Source organism: Eriocheir sinensis, chromosome 17 (assembly GCF_024679095.1).
Source record: "Eriocheir sinensis breed Jianghai 21 chromosome 17, ASM2467909v1, whole genome shotgun sequence".
Classification (NCBI taxonomy): Eukaryota; Metazoa; Arthropoda; class Malacostraca; order Decapoda; family Varunidae; genus Eriocheir; species Eriocheir sinensis.
Genome location: NC_066525.1, coordinates 6,105,659 through 6,118,158, shown reverse-complemented (window position 1 = coordinate 6,118,158; position 12,500 = coordinate 6,105,659). Strand labels below are relative to the sequence as shown.

At 45.5% G+C, this 12,500-nt stretch overlaps 1 protein-coding gene across 4 annotated transcripts in view; it reads left to right on the top strand.

Annotated features, from left to right (window-relative positions):
• Positions 1–12,500, top strand: part of LOC126999862 (glutamate receptor ionotropic, delta-2-like) — a 370,968-nt gene that overhangs the window by 162,645 nt on the left and 195,823 nt on the right. For all 4 annotated transcript variants that reach the window (XR_007753644.1, XR_007753643.1, XR_007753642.1 and 1 more), the window contains exon 7: positions 3,798–3,868. The gene's annotated coding sequence lies outside the window, so the exon portion shown is untranslated. The remainder of the gene's footprint in view (positions 1–3,797; positions 3,869–12,500) is intronic.

Below are 12,500 nucleotides of genomic sequence, written 5' to 3'. Positions count from 1 at the left end.
TCTCAAAATATCGGCGGCTATTTTAATTAAAAGTTCTGCTCGGCTGCCTCTTGAAAAACTCCGATGTAACCAAATAAGGAGGAGCAGGAAGGCGAGACGCGGGGAGGGTACTTGCCGTTCACGGGACTCCGCCTCGCTAGGATGAGTCTGCTAAAAAATTAATCGTATAGATATAAGAAGCGTGAACCAATATTGTCACAAGACTTCTTAATTTGATGATCTCTTTAACTTGTAATGCGTTTTTGTATTGTATGTATTGTGTTGTATTAATGTATTGTGTGTATCGTATTGTATTTTTTTTAATCTGCCGTGTACTCAATGATATAAAATACGATATCTGTAACGAACACTTAGCAGCACCCTTTTCAATGATCGTATTTTCACACAACGAACATACACTTAAAAACAACTTGCACGCACTCTAACCCTGTAGGAGAGAGTTCTAAGTCGTGTGAATGTCTGTGGGTTCAGGACTACATACATTACATACAGGCAGATATACAGACAGACAGATAGACATAACAGTTCTTACATACTTTTTATTTGAGGGGCATTCCTTTCATCACTTGCTGGTTTTCGTGATATTCGTTGTATTTCTTTTTATTTGTGTATTTTCTAATGTTCAGTTCTTGTGAGTAAATGACCACAAGTTCCCATCACCCCCTCCATGCCCCCCCCCCTTCCCCCCCCGTATACCAACTACATGAGTTTTGTTTCTGATTAAAATTATTGATCTTTACTGTTTTTACTTTTGCGAGGATGTAGTTATGTGATTGTATTTTTTTATCCCATTCTCTGCTAAATATTCTCTTTAATCCAATCACTGGTAACATGTGGGACTGCCCTTTCTTGTCCACTCATATTTTTTTCCCTCTAAAAAGCGATATTTAGCTGATTTCTCCCCCTCTTTTGTTTTCCTTAAATATGCATTATTCCTTCAGTGAATTATTTTTTATTTGAATTAATTTTGCCCAACCCTTTATCACTACTACTATACTACTGTCACTAATAATAATAATAATAATAATAATAATAATAATAATAATAATACCACCACTACTACCACTACTACTACCACTTCTACCATACACACACACACACACACACACACACACACGCACACCATCACCATCACCATCACCACCATCACCACTGCCACAACATCCAGGCTCACCACTGCCATTACCATCAGCACGACGACCCATCACCACCACCTACACCTTCACCACCACCATCACCACCACCCCTCCCCTTCACCAACAAGACCTCGCCCTCACCATCCATCATATAGTTCGTAAACACACATTCCCTACACTGCTCCCTTCCCCTTCCCCCTTCCCTCCCCTTCCCTCCCCTTCCCTCCCCTTCCCTTCCCTCCGAGGCATGGTAGTTGACGGAAATATTCACAACAGACGAACTTAAGTACTGTACCACAAAGAGACCAACCCTCACTCACTCAAAAGGGAGAGTGGGAAGGAAACAAAAAAAAGGAAAGGTAAGGTAAGGAGGGATGGGGCAGGAGGGGAAGAGAAGGAAAGTCAAGGGGAAAAAAATTAAATGTGGGTTTTGGGTGAGAATGTGTTTAGCTGTGTGATTGGTGGAAGGAAGGAAGGAAAGAAGGATTGGGTGTTGAAGAGAGAGAGAGAGAGAGAGAGAGAGAGAGAGAGAGAATAAAAAAAAACAAAGGGGCAAAGGAAAACATAGATAATAAAAAGAAGACAAAAAACAATAAATAAAACGAATATATTATAAGTGAAGAAAAATGAAAACAAGATTATTAACAAAAGGAAGAAGAAAAGAACAAAAGGAAAAAAGAAAAATATAAATAAAAAGAAGGCAAAGGAGAAGAAGGTGAGAGAGAGAGAGAAGACTGTTTCCATAGCTCATATCAGTTCAGAAATAGATGTAGTTTTATCCTCTCCCTCCCCTCCTCCTCCTCCTCCTCCTCCTCCCCTTCTTTCCCCTCCTCACCTTTCTCATTCCCTCACATGCCCGTCGTCATATTTAAGAAACTCTCCTCCCTCTCACACGTTCCCCTCTCTCTCTCTCTCTCTCTCTCTCTCTCTCTCTCTCTCTCTCTCTCTCTCTCTCTCTCTCGCTCTCTCTCTCTCTCTCTCTCTCTCTCTCTCTCTCTCTCTCTCTCTCTCTCTCTCTCTCTCTCTCTCTCTCTCTCTCTCTCTCTCTCTCTCTCTCTTTCCCTCAACCTCCTCCTCCTCCTCCTCCTCCTTCTTCTTCTTCTACTCCTTTACGCCTTTGCCATTTACAAGTTTTATTTAAGAAGAAAGAAATGTTATATACGAGAGAGAGAGAGAGAGAGAGAGAGAGAGAGAGAGTATGAATTCTCTCCTCCCCTCTCTCTCTTTCTCTCTTTCTCTTTCTCTCACGGTCCAGAGATAAGACAGTAAAACGCAGTCAATTACGTTATCTAATTTTTATGTATTACCTGTCACCCCCTCTCTCTCTCTCTCTCTCTCTCTCTCTCTCTCTCTCTCTCTCTCTCTATTCACTTACCTTCATCCCGTTTTCTTTTAGCTCGTATTTCCACCCCATACTTCCCTAATCCCTTTCTCTTTCTTCCCTAAAACCTGCCTCTCTCTCTCTCCCTTACCTCCCTTCCCTCCCTCCCTCCCTTCGTCTCACCACTTTTTCCTTTCCCTTTTTTCCCCTCGTCAGGTAAGGTGACACAGGTGAGTTTCACACTACCTGTCCTGCCATCATGAGGAGGGACCATCTGGGGCTCAGGTGAACGTCTACCCACCCTGCCCCCTTCCCCTTTACTCTCCCTCTCCCTTCCCCTCCCTCCTCCCTGTCATCTGTTATTCTCCCAGCCTACAGTGTCTTTGTTCTTATGTTTCTTTTCCATTTTTCCTTCTTTCTGTCTAATCTTTCGTCTTTATTCTCTGTCTGTCTGTTTTTATCCATCTTTCCCCTTCCCCTCTCTCTCCCTCCCCTCTCCCTTCCATCCTTCCCTTTCCTTTCCTTTCTCTTATTTTCCCCTCTTCATCCTTCCCCTTCCCCTCTCTCTCCCTCTCCCTTCCCTTCTCTTATTGTCCCCTCTTCCATCCTTCCCTTTCCCTCTCTCTCCCTCTCCCTTCCCTTCTATTCTGTCATCTATTCTCCCTCCTTCAATGTCGTCCTTCCCATCCCTCTCTCTAACTCAATTTTTCTCCTTTCCATCTTCTAGCTTATCTGTTTTCTCTGTTCTGTCTGTGTCTGTTAATTCTCCTCTCATTCTCTCCCCCACTTTTCCTTTCTCCCTTTCATCTTCTCGTTTGTCTATGGTCTTTGTTCTTACTGTCTGTTACTGCTCCATTCTTTTATTCTCCTTGCTATCCCTGTCTTTCCTCCCTTGTTTCTCCCTTCCTTCCTTCTGTCTACTCGTTTATCAATATTTTCTGTTCTTTCTCTCTGTTTCCTCTCCTCTGTTTTATCTGCTATGTTCTTTATCGTTTCTATGCTTCATTATTTTTATTTTTATTATTTTCCCTCAATTCCCATTCTCTACTTTCTCCTTATATCGTGTGGCAAGGTGTGTGTGTGTGTGTGTGTGTGTGTGTGTGTGTGTGTGCGTGACATCCCCATAATATCATGATTACTCAGTGTTGTTTATCAATATCAACAAAAACTCTGACATCTGTTGTTTTTGTTTTTTTTCCGCATATGATCTACGTTTTTACCTCTCCCTTCCCTCCCTTCCCTCCACCCTGTTTCCTCCCCTTCCCTCCCCCTCCCCTCCCCCCTCCCATTATCGCGTGCTGGCAGCCTCTAATAATATTCCTTTTTTCCTGTCTTGGCAGGGAGACAAAAAGCTGATGACGTCACTCCCAGCCTTGTGACATCACGTTCACGCTCCGCCGCGCTGTGTAGGGTGAGTGTGTCTCTTCTGGTGTTTTTTGCTTAGGTTTTTTTTTTTTTTTTTTTTTCCTTTTCTTTGTTTGCACTGATGTTTTCTCCTCTATTATTAGCATTATTGTTATTGGGTAGATGATGGATTTGTTTCCTTCTCCTTCTTTTGTTTTTGTTTTCATCTTTTTTTCCTTTCCCTTTTGTAATCACGTCTGTCCTTTCTTTTTTTTCCTTTCCTCCTCCTTTTCTTCATCTATATTCCTTTTCATCTCCTTTTCCTTCTTTCTTCCTTTCCTCCTTCTTTTCTTCATCCATCTTCTTTCTCATTTCCTTTTTCTCTATTTTATTTTAACTTTCGGTCAGTCACGCTCTAACTTCAACCAGCTTACAACTCTTTTTTTTTAACCTCCTTCTCTTTAAATACATCTTTCTGTCCATCTTCTTAACTGTCTGTACCAATAAGGAGAAAACTCAAAATAAGAACAAGTAGAATTTTGGGCTGTATGGCGAGCGATGCGTTTTTGTTTATTTAAGGGGGATACTATGCCAAATTATCATTGTTGTTGTTATTGTTTCATCATTCCTCATCAGCCTGACCCGTTCATTATCTTTCTACATTGTCATATTTTACTGTTCATCGTCAGGGTCATGAAGTCGTTTTCTTTGCACTACGAAAACTCACAACGAACATTGGTCTCTATTTTACGTTTTTTTTCCGGCAATGTGTTGAGAGTATATGACTACGGTGTGTGTGTTTGTGTGTGTGTGTGTGTGTGTGTGTGTGTGTGTGTGTGTGTGTGTGTGTGTGTGTGTGAATAAATCAACGTGCGGATAATAAAAATGACGTAAGAGAACAGAAGAATGAACAGGGGAGAACATCAAAAGGGCGTGTGTGTGTGTGTGTGTGTGTGTGTGTGTGTGTGTGTGTGTGTGTGTGTGTGTGTGTGTGTGTGTGTGTGCTTCCTCGCTTCACCTGAGTAAGTGGACAGTGATGCATGTTTTAACCCTCCTTCTCCCCTCTCCCCTCTCTCCCTCTCTCTCCCTCCTTCCCTCCCTCGTCACCGTCTCTCCCCTTCCTCATTCCCCCTCACCTCTCCCTCTCATCGTCTCTGCATCTTTCCCCTTCTTCTTCCCCATCTTTTCCTCCTCTCAGCGCTTCTTTCCCTCCTCCTCCTCCTCCTCCTCCTTCTCCTTTTCCTCCCCTCTTTTCCTCCTCTTCCAGTCCTCCTCCCCTTCCTCTTTCCTCTCTCCCTTCTCACAGTTTCATTTCACCTCTTCCTCCTTTTCCTTCTTTCCCTTCCTCCTTTTACCTTCTCAATGTGTTTTTCCCTCCTCCTCCTCCTCCTCCTCCTCCTCTCCCAGTCTTCTTCCTCCTCCCCCAGTCTTTTTTTTCTCCTCCTCCTCCTCTCCCCTTTCTTTCCCTTCTCTCACAGTTTCCATCCTCCCCCTCCTCCTCCTCATCCTCATCCTCCACTGTAACGACCTCCCTGCTGTAGTAAGTGCAGAAACCATCAACTCCTTCATAAATCGTATTAACCGTCAAGTCGTGAAAAGAGGCGCAAACTGAAAATATGCACCGAAATGCTTTGAACTACTCTGCAGGCAACCTCTTAATGAACCAGTAGGCTCTCTGTTGCCTGTCACTCCATGTTTCCATGCTTCCTTCTCCTTTTCCTTCTATCCCTCATCTCTTGGTCTCCTACCTCTTCCCTCTTCTCATCTCCCCTTCCCCTTTTTCCCCTTTTAATTCTTTCACTATCTCGCCTTTCCTCTTTCCTCCTCCTCCCCCTCTTTTTCCCTTCTTTCACCGTCTCTCCTTTCCCCTCCGTGTCCTTCCCCTCACTTTCTCACCCTCCTCTTCTGCACCTTCATTCTCTTCCTCCAAGCCCTCCCTCCAATCCCCTCTTCTCTTCCCTTCTCTCCCTTTCCCTCATCTTACCTTCCCAGTCTTCCTCCAGCTCCACCTTCACTTCCTCAGGTAACCTCCCCATCAACCTCCTTCTCCAGCATTCCCTTAGCTGCCTTGTATAGACCAACCGACCTTGCAGACTCCTTACGTGCTTATTCTTATGTTTTACTGGTAAGATTTGCGGGTTTTCTCAGGCGTCATCTTGTCCTCAGTCATTAGAACATAAGAACGCCACCTAACATCATTTTCCTTGAACTTATCTAATCTTTTTCAATGTGATTATCGTATTGGCACTCACAACATGACTGCAAAGCCTGTTCCACTCATCTACCACTCTTTTGGTAAGCTAATCCTTGACTATGTCCTTGTTGAATCTAAATTTATCCAGTTTAAACCATTACAACGTATCCTGCATATACCGGTTCTCTTACCATCAAAACCTTATTAATATCACCCATCGGGGAAAGATAAGAGAGAGGGGGGAGGGGGGAGGGATTAAAGGAAGCATTGAAGCTCTAGTGAGGACTTAGAAGGAGGAAGGGGAAAACATGGAGGAAGACAGGGAGAGGGAGAGAAAAAGGAGGAAGGGAGAAAGGATAGGGAGAGATGAGAAGGGCAGAAAGAAGAGAGGGAGGAAAGGAGAGAGGATAGGGAAAGAAGAGAAAGGGAGAAAGTAGAGAGGGAGGAAAGGAGAGAGAATAGGGAGAGAAGAGGAATGCAGAAAGAAGAGAGGGAGGAAGGGAGAGAGGATAGGGAGAGAAAAAGGAAGTGCAGAAAGAAGAGAGAGAGGATAGGGAGAGAAGAGGAAAGGCAGAAAGAAGAGAGGGAGGAGGGGAGAGAGAATAAGGAGAGAAAAGGAAGAGCAGAAAGAAGATAGGGAGGAAGGGAGCGATTTTGGGGGGACCTATTCACAAGCGCAATTATGTAGTCACACCTGTAACTCCACTTCCCTCCCCCCCCCCTCCCTTTCCCTCCCAGTGGACTTTTAGTGTGCACGGGGCAGGTGTGAATTAATACGATCACACCTGTTATACCTGTGTGTGTGTGTGTGTGTGTGTCTGTGTGTGTGTGTGTGTGTGTCCCCTCTCCTGCTTCCTCTCTTCACCCCTCTTCCCCTCTCCTCCTCTCTTCCCCTCCCCCCTCCTCCTCCTTACTTACGTTTTCATTATACATATACCAAAAAAAAAAGAAAGAGATCAAAATTGTGTAATGGCGAATGCTTAGTTGGAGGCTTACGCTAAAACTACGCTTGGCCCCGGTGCTCATCTCCGACACATGGGAATAATGGGTACAGTTTATATAGGAAAGAAAGAAAATGTCTGAATCTTTACTTTCGTTATAGAAGTAGAAAGGAAAGCTTATATGAAGAACCTGCGCGTGGCCTGAGTGCTCATCTTAGTCACATAGGAATGAAGTATGAAGTTTATAGATGAAAGAAAAATGATATGTTTGTATCTTGCGTCATAAAAGTAGAAAGGAAAGATTATGAGGTAGAACGAGACAGGTTGAGATATGTGTTAGTTCGTTCGTTCGCCGCGTGGAGGAGCATAAACAGCGACGGTGTGTGTGTGTGTGTGTGTGTGTGTGTGTGTGTGTGTGTGTGTGTGTAGAGTAAATAATCATTAGATATTATTAGAAAAGACGGACCTCCAAGTCATTAATCTGAGAAAAATGCTCTCTCTCTCTCTCTCTCTCTCTCTCTCTCTCTCTCTCTCTCTCTCTCTCTCTCTCTCTCTCTCTCTCTCTCTCTCTCTCTCTCTCTCTCTCTCTCTCTCTCTCTCTCTCTCACACACACACACACACACACCACACACACACACACACACACACACACACACACACACACACACACACACACACACACACACACACACACACACTTCCAACGCCGCCGGCCGAATACTTGACAAAGAAATTCACAACGCGTCACAAACTTACAACGACGTGTCTACAGAAGGAATGTGGGGGAGGTGTGTGTGTGTGTGTGTGTGTGTGAGGGTGGGCGTGGTGTGGGCGGGGCGGTACTAAGACAAGCACGCCCATAAACAACTCACTTCGCGAAATGGACCACGCCCACAGGAGAGAGAGAGAGAGAGAGAGAGAGAGAGAGAGAGGTGTGGGCGGCGCCTCCTCTCTCTCTCCCCTCCCTTTCCTCCCCACTTTCCTCCCCTCTTCCCTCTCTCTCTCCCCTCCTACTCCTCACAATTCATGGCCCACAACTTTATCTCCACCCCAGACTCCCTCACCTCCCCCCTCCTCCCCCCCTTATCTCCCCTCCCCTCCCCCTCCCCTCCCTTCTCCCCGACTGTTAGTTAAGCCGAACAAAACCTCTCCCCACTATGACCGCAAATCCCCTCCCTCCCCTCCTCCTTTCCCCTCTTCTTCTCCCCTCCTATCCTCCCCTCCTCCCCTTCTCCCCAACACGCCACAACTTGAGTACTCAGTCAGCATTAGATTTTACGGCATCTATACTTAGCGAATCTCTCTCTCTCTCTCTCTCTCTCTCTCTCTCTCTCTCTCTCTCTCTCTCTCTCTCTCTCTCATGCGGTAAAGGTGATAGAAAAAGAAAAAAGCGACTAAAAGAGAGAGAGAGTCAAGACAGGTGAGATGATTTACCTGCGCGCATTCCCCCTCCTCCCCCCCTCCCCCCCTTCCACCTCCACCTTGAGTTGTTCACGACGCTAAATTTAATGTCCACAAATGTTACCCATCCATCAGCTGACTGGCCAGCCCACGGAGGGAAGGGGAGGGAGGGGAAGGAGGAGTAGGAGGAGAGGGGAATGGGGGAGAGAGGAAGTATGGGGAAGTGTAGAGGAGAGGGAGAGGGAGGTGGAGAGAAGTATGGAGGAGAGTGGAAGAGGAAAGGTGGAGAGAGGAAAGAGGGGAGAAGAGGGGAGAGGGGAGAAGACAGAGGAGAAAGAAGAGGGAAAGTGATGAAGAGAGAGAGAGAGAGAGAGAGAGAGAGAGAGAGAGAGAGAGAGAGGAAAGAGAAAAGGAGAGAGGAGAGATATAAAGGGGAAGAATGAGGAAAAGTGGAGAGAAAGGCAAGATAGAAAGTAGGGGAGGGAAGAGGGGAGAAAGCATAGGGAAGTAGAGGGGGAGGGGAGATGTGGGGAGTGGAAGGGAGGGGAAAATAGAGACAGGGGAGAGGGGAGGGGAGGGGATAGGCCTAATGATTCTCTCTCTCTCTCTCTCTCTCTCTCTCTCTCTCTCTCTCTCTCTCTCTCTCTCTCTCTCTCTCTCTCTCTCTCTCTCTCTCTCTCTCTCTCTCTCTCTCTCTCTCTCTCTCTCAGGTGTGGTTTTAAAGGCATGCAGGAGAGGGAAGGTAATTAGCTGAAGAAGAAGAGGAGGAGGAGGAAGAGGAGGAAGAGGAAATTTTGTAACGGATGATATAACTTTTTTTTTCTCTTCAACTTTTTCTTCCTTATTTTTTCTTCAGCTTTATCTTCTCTTATTCTTTTCTTTTATCTATTTTTCTTTATTCCTTCATTCTCTTATCCTCACCTTCTTCCCGCTTCTTCTTCCTCTTATCATTCCCATCCTTCCTTATTCTTCTTTTTCTCCTCTTTCTTTCACCTTCCTTTCTTTCCCCTCCTCTCTCAGTTTATCATCTTTCTCCTATCTTCTTATCTTCCTTCCTTTCTTCTTCCGTGTTTCCGTATCTTCTTATTCTTATTTATCTTCTTTTCTTCTTCTTCTTCCTCTTCTTTGATATATTTCCACATTTTTTTTTTTTTTTTTTGTATTATCAGCGTGAAGGGAAAGGGGAGGGTAGGAAGGGGCGTGTTTATGGGCGTAAAGACACTATTTCCCCCCCCCCCCCCCTCTCTCTCTCTCTCTCTCTCTCTCTCTCTCTCCTTATTTTCTTATTTTTCTCCTTTTTTGTTCTATTTTCCTTCGCTTTTATTAATTAATTTGTTTTTCTCGTCTCAGATGGTTTATACTTCTTCCCATTCTTTCTTCTTTTCCTTCCTTCCTTCCTTCTTCTTCTTCCTCCTCCTCTTCCTCCTCCTCCTCCTCCTCCTCTCATTCTGAAAGACGTATTTTCGGTGCCTTGCCATTTTTCTCTCCTCCTGTTTTTCTTCTCTTTCCCTCCATTCCCACGTTTGCAGGAGTAGGAGGAGAGAATGGAAGAAGGAGGGAAAGAAGAGGAGGAGGAGGAGGAGGAGGAGGAAGAGGAGGAAATAGGAGAAGACGGAGGAGGAGTTGGAGAGAACTTATATTTACAAGGTGATGTTTGGTAATGAAGACATCCTTGCGGTGATTCCCGATGGCCTGTTGACGTCTCTCTCTCTCTCTCTCTCTCTCTCTCTCTCTCTCTCTCTCTCTCTCTCTCTCTCTCTCTCTGGATAAGATGGAGGGGTCGTGGAAGGCTGTAAATATGAAACGTAAAATAAAAACAGATTATCAGGTTCATTCTAAGCTCTCTCTCTCTCTCTTTCTCTCTTCTTTTCTTTATTTTCTTTTTCCTTTTTCCATAGTTACCCCTTCATCACCTCTCCTTCAGTAGCCCCTCTCTCTCTCTCTCTCTCTCTCTCTCTCTCTCTCTCTCTCTCTCTCTCTCTCTCTCTCTCTCTCTCTCTCTCTCTCTCTCTCTCTCTCTCTCTCTCTCTCTCTCTCTCTCTCTCTCTCTCTCTCTCTCTCTCTCTCTCTCTCTCTCTCTCTCTCTCTCTCTCTCTCTCTCTCTCCTTCCTCCTCTTTTTCTCTCCTTCCTTCCTTTCTTCCTTCCTCTCTCTCTCCCTCTCTCTCCTTCCTCCGTTTCTTCCTTCCTCCCTCTCTTTGTCTCCTTACTCCCTTTCTTCCTTCCTCTCTCTCTTTCTCTACTTCCTCTCTTTCTCTCTCCTTCCTCCCTTTCTTCCTTCTTCTCTCTCTCCCTCTTCATAAACTGACCTGAAACAACTCAATCTCCTCCCCTCTCCCCTCTTCCTCTTCTCCCACACTCCCCTCTCCCTATTCCCTCCTTTTTTTCACCCCCCACATACACCCCTTCACCTCACCTTCTGTCACATCCCTCCTTCCTTCTCTCCTTTCTCCTACTCATAAACACACATTAACAACCCAACTTCTCCACCTCTCCTGCCCCCCCCTCCCCTGTACCTCCCCGCCCCCCTACACACCTGAGTGCACCCGCCATCTTTACCTGTCCGTGTTTTCTGCCTTGTTCATTACCGCGGGTGCCAGGGCGGGAACTGACAGACGAATAGACACTCTGACGCGGTGAAAATTGTCCGCCCTTCTACTGGTACTTCTCCCCTCTCTCCTCTCTTCTTTTTCATCTCCTTTTTCCTCCTCCTTCTCCTCCTCTTATTCCTCCTCCTCTTCGTTGTCATCTACCTACTTTCTCTCCCTTCCCTTCTTCCTTCTACTCTACTTTTCCTTCCCTCTATATCTGTTTCTCCCTTTTCTTTCTTTAACTTTTCATATTCCTCTTCTTTTTCATCTTTTTCCTCCTCCTCTTCTTCCGAATTCTTCCCGTCTACCTGTCTCTCTTTCTGCCCTTCCCTTCTCCCTTCTACCCTGTCTTTCCCTCCCCTTTCTTTCTTTTAGCTCATCATATATGTCTTCTTTTTCATCTTTTTCCCTCCTCCTCTTCCTCGTTTATCTACCTACCTTCTCTATCCTTCCCTTCCTCTCTATCTGTTTCTCCTTTTTCTTCCTTCCAATCTCCATATATGTCTTCTTTTCATCTCTTTTCCTCCTTCTCTTCCTCCTACTTCTCTACCTACTTTCCTGCTGTCTCCTTCCCTCCCTCTGTACCTGTTTCTCCCTTTTCTTACCTCCAAACTTTCATATTTGTCTCTCTTATCTCTTTTCCTCCTCCTCCTCCTCTACCAACCTGCCCTCCTTCCTTTCTTTCCGTCCTAACTTCTTCCTATTCTTACTATTTAAGATAAAAAAGGAAAGATGGCTGAGAAAGGAAATAAATAATAAAAAAAAGAAAAAGAAGATTATATGTCCGATGCGTTGAAGAAAAACGCCAAAAAAACAGGAAAGAAAACTAACGTAACAAATGGAGGGTTTCGAACGAGGGACACACGACACGCAGGAGAGAGAGAGAGAGAGAGAGAGAGAGAGAGATGAAGAAACACTGAGAGGCGATGACAAATGAATCAGGTCGCGGAAGATAACAGAGATTACAATAAAGCTTTCTGATACCACGGAGGGCGACCGCTAATGGACGGAACGGAGGAGGAGGAGAAGAAGAGGAGGAAGAGGAGGAGGAGGAGGCGAGAGGGAGGTGGTAAGATGGTGACAGTCTCCCTTCTTCCCCCTCTTCTCTCCCTCTCCCTCCCTCTCCCTTTAACACATTACCTGCCGAGGAATTAAGGTGAGCAAAGGTGTGATCACGGCCTGACACCCCCATAGATCTCCTCCAAAGGGCGTGGGCGTCGGGAAATGGGAAATCCTTCAGTGTTCGGAGTGGGGAGGAAAAGGGGGGGTAGAGGGGGAGGGTGGAGGGGTGGAGGGGAGGAAAGGAAGGGGAGAGGAAGGAATGGATGTTTACCAGATTGTCCACACTGTTTCTGCTTCCCTCTCTCTCTCTCTCTCTCTCTCTCTCTCTCTCTCTCTCTCTCTCTCTCTCTCTCTCTCTCTCTCTCTCTCTCTCTCTCTCTCTCTCTCTCTCTCTCTCTCTCTCTCTCTCTCTCTCTCTTTTATCTTTCATCCTCTTCCTCCTCCTTCTCCCCCCTTACCTGACTCAGCTTCCTCCTCTTCTTCCTCCTCCTCCTCCTCCTCCTTCCCACCA